This window comes from Mercenaria mercenaria, unplaced genomic scaffold (assembly GCF_021730395.1).
Source record: "Mercenaria mercenaria strain notata unplaced genomic scaffold, MADL_Memer_1 contig_2122, whole genome shotgun sequence".
NCBI lineage: Eukaryota > Metazoa > Mollusca > Bivalvia > Venerida > Veneridae > Mercenaria > Mercenaria mercenaria.
This window is the reverse complement of record NW_026460161.1, coordinates 22,505-28,504: the sequence shown is the minus strand read 5'-3', so window position 1 is coordinate 28,504 and position 6,000 is coordinate 22,505. Positions and strand designations below refer to the sequence as shown.

The 6,000-nt window shown below is 33.6% G+C and overlaps 1 long non-coding RNA gene across 1 annotated transcript; it reads right to left on the bottom strand.

Annotated features, from left to right (window-relative positions):
• Positions 1–1,396: 1,396 nt before the first annotated feature.
• LOC128552187 (uncharacterized) lies at positions 1,397–4,081 on the bottom strand. The gene is made up of 3 exons (XR_008369000.1): positions 3,912–4,081; positions 3,537–3,654; positions 1,397–1,708 (listed from the first exon to the last, which is right to left on the bottom strand). It is a non-coding gene; the product is annotated as an uncharacterized LOC128552187 (long non-coding RNA).
• Positions 4,082–6,000: the final 1,919 nt, after the last annotated feature.

Sequence of the window (6,000 nt, the reverse complement as noted above, 5' to 3'; positions counted from 1 at the left end):
TTTAATTGCAATAGGCTTTGAAAGCGAACAGCATGGATCGTTATTGCAATAGGCTTTGAAAGCGAACAGCATGGATCCTGACCAGACTCTGGTCAGGATTTATGCTGGTCGCAAAGCCACTATGTTGGTTTTCTCATGGCGCGTCTCAAATGATAGATTTGGCATCTAGATCGTTAATTTGTATTTCTATGATCTGACACTGTGACCTAGTTTAGGATCTCAGGTAAAACAGGTTAAAACTTGACAAAAATTTCATAAAGATATAACATTCTGACAAAGTTTTATGAAGATCTACTAGTATTAGAAAACCTAACCTCTAGTGTGAAAACAATGTTTTCCTATAATTTAATTTAGTGACCTAGCTTTTGACTTCATGTATATTGATTTTATTTACGGTACCAACACAGCAGACACAGGAAAAATTATATGGTGCCAAACAGCGGTAAAAGAATTCGTTTAGCAGCTCATTTACATCAAAATGAAAATATCATGTATGAAATCAACTTTTTCATCTGCTACAGCAAACCGAGTATTTATTCTCTATATGTCGCTTATTACGTTTAAGCTATTCTTACAAAGTTTTGTGAAGGTGGGTTTGAAAATGTGGGCTTTAAAAGTGAAAGCAAGGTTTTAGTATTAATATGTCTAGTGACCAAGTGTTTCATCTCAGATGGCTAAGTAAGGCAGTTCTGCACGTTTGGGTAGAATTTTTTTTACAATGTAGAATTCGATTAAACCCAATTTTTTCAAAACTTCAGAATACGAATAGAAAATTCAGCAAATAAAAATGTTAGGGTCGTGTGCTTGACTTTTTGCTAGACTGGTTTGAATTTTTTGGAACTCACACAATGTTTCTGAGAAGATCACAAATTTCATGTTTTTTTTTTCAACAATATAGATTTTAATGAAACTTCTCACAGTCGTAAATAAACTTATAGCCTGGTCTATAATTTGATGAAATCATGAACAATATTTAAGTCCGTGTGCTTTTTTTTTTGTGATGACCATGATTTAAGTGAACCGCACATTTAAAGCCAATTTAAACACATGTTTTTAAATTATTTAACTTGTCAGATGTTTTAATATCATATTTTAACTTTAGAAAGAAATTGACAGTGCCATTGTAATAAATTTTCTCACGATTAGTTTATGAAATGATTTTCGTTTCCGTACGCCGAATCAAGGCTTTATTCTACGTTTTCCGGATAAATGACGTTACATCACCACTTCCGGTTTTTTAAATGTGCAGAACTACCTTAAGTGTAACATTATGAACAATTAAATTAACATTGTGATTACTATAGTGTTAACGTTTCAATTGTTTGCTGACGGACACAGCGAAACCACAATAGCCCACACGGAACACTTTGTGCTCTGGTGTGTTATTAACTAGTGAAGCAATAATGTTTATGCCACTTCTTGTGCTGATACAGCCAGTAACACGTCCTGGCATGGTCTTTTTGTACTGTTGTAGAACAGCGCTGCAAATGTTCGCTTCGCTTATTGACTAAACTATTATTGTCATAAAATACATAACTTCTTCACTTATTAAGCCAACAGGGTTTGTTGAACACATATCTATACCAAATTCGCTGAAGATTGGACGAGAAATAAATCAGTGTTTTTGCTTTAAAGAACACAGTCTGCATTTTTCATTGTTGTGTTGCACTTGACGGATTATGACGGTGCTTGACTTCTTTGCTTTTACCTGAAATGTAATGTAGAAACGTATAACATATGAACACAATTTACTGTCCTATCTTTGAAATGTTAGAACGTGTCATATACAACGGAAATATTTTGTGTTCCACACTAATCATACACGCTTTTCGTGTATTTTGTAAAATATAGGACTGGCGACGGGTTAAATGGGAGACTCCATGGCAAATAGCAAGGGACGGACTAATTGGATATTTGTCCCCTTTTCTGCTTAGTCATCCCCTTTATGGTGTTTCTACTGTGTGGATCATATCATCATTTTTTATATCAGAACTACTCTTTAAAACCCTTTTGATTCCATATGACAGCGTATTTTGGATAAAATAATAAAATTACTGTATATTCATACATGTGCACGCACGCACGCACGCACGAAAGCACGCACATACATACATACACATCATATTGTAGAACCAATCTATATTTATAAAGAGCTATGCGGCACGCTAGCTGCACAGGGACTGATTACACCAAACAGAAAGTGACTACTCAGTGTTAATGTGAAGTAGTCAAAGATGTAGTTCCATGCTGTTGATGAAATCTGGTATGAGGCATATGAGGATGTGGCAGTTATGATTTTGGCTTATGTTTATTGCTTATTGTAATGAGAAAAGATATAGACCATTTTCATTGTAAATTTCCAGAAATAAGTTTTATTCTTTGAGAAAATGTCTACATACGCGTAATTGCTAAAGGGCTATTTTCATGGGAGCATTTTTAATGGCTGATGTTTCTCAGAACAGATTATTTTTCTAATATGTAACATAACATGTCAATATTTTTCTATTTTTGATAAGAAGACATGTCATACTAAATGACCATATATGGTTTACATATCATTGAAATGCTCTAAAGTGCTGAAAATGAAGTCTAAATATTTTAAATATTTGTATATTTAAATAAAGAAGGAAAAAGTTACATACTATTATTACTATGACATTGCTAAAACATAGATGAAGGATATTTGTTTGTTTCAGTGCAAGATTGAAACGCCTTTATCGAGTTCATATCAGATGCTGCATCTATTTTCACGAGTGGAACTGTCGCGAGTGAAAATTTAACATATGGACTGTTCAAGAGTGAAAGATATTTTGATATTGCGAGTAAAACAAACACTTTCTTTTTATTTTACCTTTATACTAAAATGAACCCATTTTACAGCCTTACTAGTTGAATATGTATTATATATCTATATCATTCTATGTCTATTTCATCTATCCAATCGTGAACGTTAATTTGCAACACCGTTTTCACGTGACCGTACAATATATTACCATATTTGATGCACATGTGTACAAAAGAGCCTGTATTTTTTTCGTATTTGGACGGTTCAACTGTCCAATGTTAAACCTACAAAAAGCCCGAAACGCGAGAAAATGTTCCGAATGTAAACCGGGTGAAACGGGCGCTCTATGTGTTTGATTTGCGTCTTGAAATCAAGAAAGCAGAAGAATCATTTCAAACTTAAATAAAATAGATATAGAATAAAAAGGTTATTTAACATTGTACTGTACAATACGAGATATATTTGGATTCCTAGCGGCTCGTCCAATATGGTTTTCTCAGCAACTCTTCCAAATATATCTCCGTATTGTAGGAACAATGTTAATTAACCTAATAATATTTTTCACTGTGAAAATATCAGATGTATTTCAAGCTAATATTTTGATAATTCACTGAAAAGCATGTGTGTACAATACGCTTGTATTGCAACTGTTCTTCTTGAATGTTTTGCTTTCTTGATGTCCATATATATATTTATCACTAATACAGATTTTATCAATGAACGACTCAAAAATGTTTCAAATTATATTTACCTTTACTTGTCATCGTGCCACACCAGATTTTGATCTGCTGTTATTTCTGCAAACCTGCATTCAGTCATTTTTCCTTAGACCACTGAGAAAGGGAACATCCATTCATGCCGATCCATGGCTGTAATTTTAAGGCGTTACAAATAAGCTATTTAGAAAAAAATATTGAATTGAAAATAGTTAATAAAAACAAAATGATCACTAATTTATTACTTTATTACTTAATACCTAATTTCAATAAATCATACAATCGGGTATACATATATACAATTCTTTCTGATCACTGAGCTCGATTTGATACATTTATTTAATAAAAAATTCGTTTCTATCACATGACAAGAATCATATTGAGCAGAAAAATCTAATGTCAAAACTTACTGGATCCTTTGCTCATTTCTTCCTTTAAACAAGTGTAGTCTGGTAAGGGTTCACGCGATGGGAAGTGTCAGTATGTGGTTGATAAGGAAATGCCATTGTGTGTAATCGTGTAATAGTTTACTTTTTTAGCCATCCTATCTATAATTCTTGCAAATTCTCAGCTTTCTGTTTCGTCCTTTTCAACGTCCTGTTCGTTTTCTTACTGGAACTGAAGATGAAAGAAAAAATGTGTAAAGTAGTGTAACGATTCTTTTTGAAAATGTCTAAACAACTTTAACTACCTTATTTGTTTTTTTTTTAAACAATACTTTCTTCCAATGATAAAATCATTGTCTGGTGTCTTAAAATCTTTTTTCCTAACGATACCTTACATGAGCGCTAGTCTTGCTACCGACACAGGGTTGTAAAATTCCACTCGTCCGCTCGCATTGGCGAGCTCAAGTCAGGATAGGACAGGTGGACCTCACAGTATACACGGGCGAGTCTTTATAAGGTGAACTATTTTATTTCATTTTCGGCAATTTTTGCATTTATTTATCAGAAAACCTTCATTAAAGACAACCTGTGCAGTTCCATTTACAAGTCCTAAGTTAAAGTCGAGAAATTCCCGATTTTCTAAGGCCAACCCATGCCCGATTTTTGGCCAAAATTGTCACCTCATGTGCAAGTTTTCGCATTTTTCGAGTGTTTTACATTAGTTAAGCAAATGTTTTCATGCGCAGAAGGTAAAATGAGGCCATTTCATCAAAAATGCCACGAATTTAACAAATCCATCGTGATTTCATGTCTAAATCATAAAAATATGGGAATTGATCTGCACCAGATTTAGCGAAATTATCACCCATGTGCGAAAATTTGGTCAAAAATAAAACAGAATCCAAAAACAAGTATCTGTTTTATGCCCAAATGTCGTTATACGTGATTAGAAATAGAATTATGAGATTCCGCTCTGTCTACTGGCACTTTGAGAAAAATACCTGATTTGCCACTAATAGGCTATATACCAATAAAAATTGTTCTTTGTTTCATATAAAATTCAGCTACTTCAGAACAATTTTGTTACAGATTCTAGATTTTTACTCCGTCGTAGACCTACTTTACACAAGATATCCATACAATTGCTTCAAGAAAACGAAAAGTAAAAGGGGTGTTGAATAGTATGCAGTGAAATTCAAGTAAACTGAAGTCATGTATCCTCATATTGCCGCATTTCAGAAAGTGGTCTGCAGAATACTAGTAAACACCCTACTTTTGTAAAACCAGCCAAAAAAAAATAAATAAATAAATAAAAATAAAAAAATAAACGAGAGGGTCAAGATTGCCCTTGGCCGCTCACCTGAATAACACACCATAACAGTGTAAACATGTTTGACCTAGAGCGGGCCGACCAATGCTCGGCGCATACCAACGCTCGGCTTATTTTACGTTTCTCTGTGAATTTTATTTTCTCTCTCTCTATATATATATATTTAAGATATCATCTTGTGTGAGTCCCATTTCGTTTGTTTACATCACGCGTGATTTTATCCAAGTGCGGTTTATTTCCGGCATGGTCACGCGATCGCAGTAGAGCAGATAATGCAAAGCTAAAAGCCGGTCAGTTTTGTGTTCTACTCTCATTAAAACAGATTTTCTGGTAAAACATGTATTAAGCTTTAAAGAGTAGCTGGCGGGCGGAATTTTGAATTTTTTTTTTTTCTTTTTAATTATTTTATTTCTTTATACGGACCCACTGTACTTTACTTTTATAATGTAGCTTTAACTGTTCAAGTAATTGATATAATTATACTATGTGGACAAATGGCACTTTTAAAAAGATTTCCAAGAGTAATGAAAATATATCACCAGCTGTCATCAGTTATTGATTTCATGTAATTAGACTCGCATAATTGTTACAAATTATCTTCAAATGAGTTCCTTAAAGCTGCTCGCCCGCAGAAAGGTTTACGGATTCACAGCACTATATGGTTATGTAGGAAAAAGTAAAGCGTTGCAAACGGTTTATTATTTTTCCAATATAGCCATATAGAGCGGTGAATTGGTTCAAACCGTAAACCTGTTTCCATAAGCCATTTTCTCAGAACGTTAC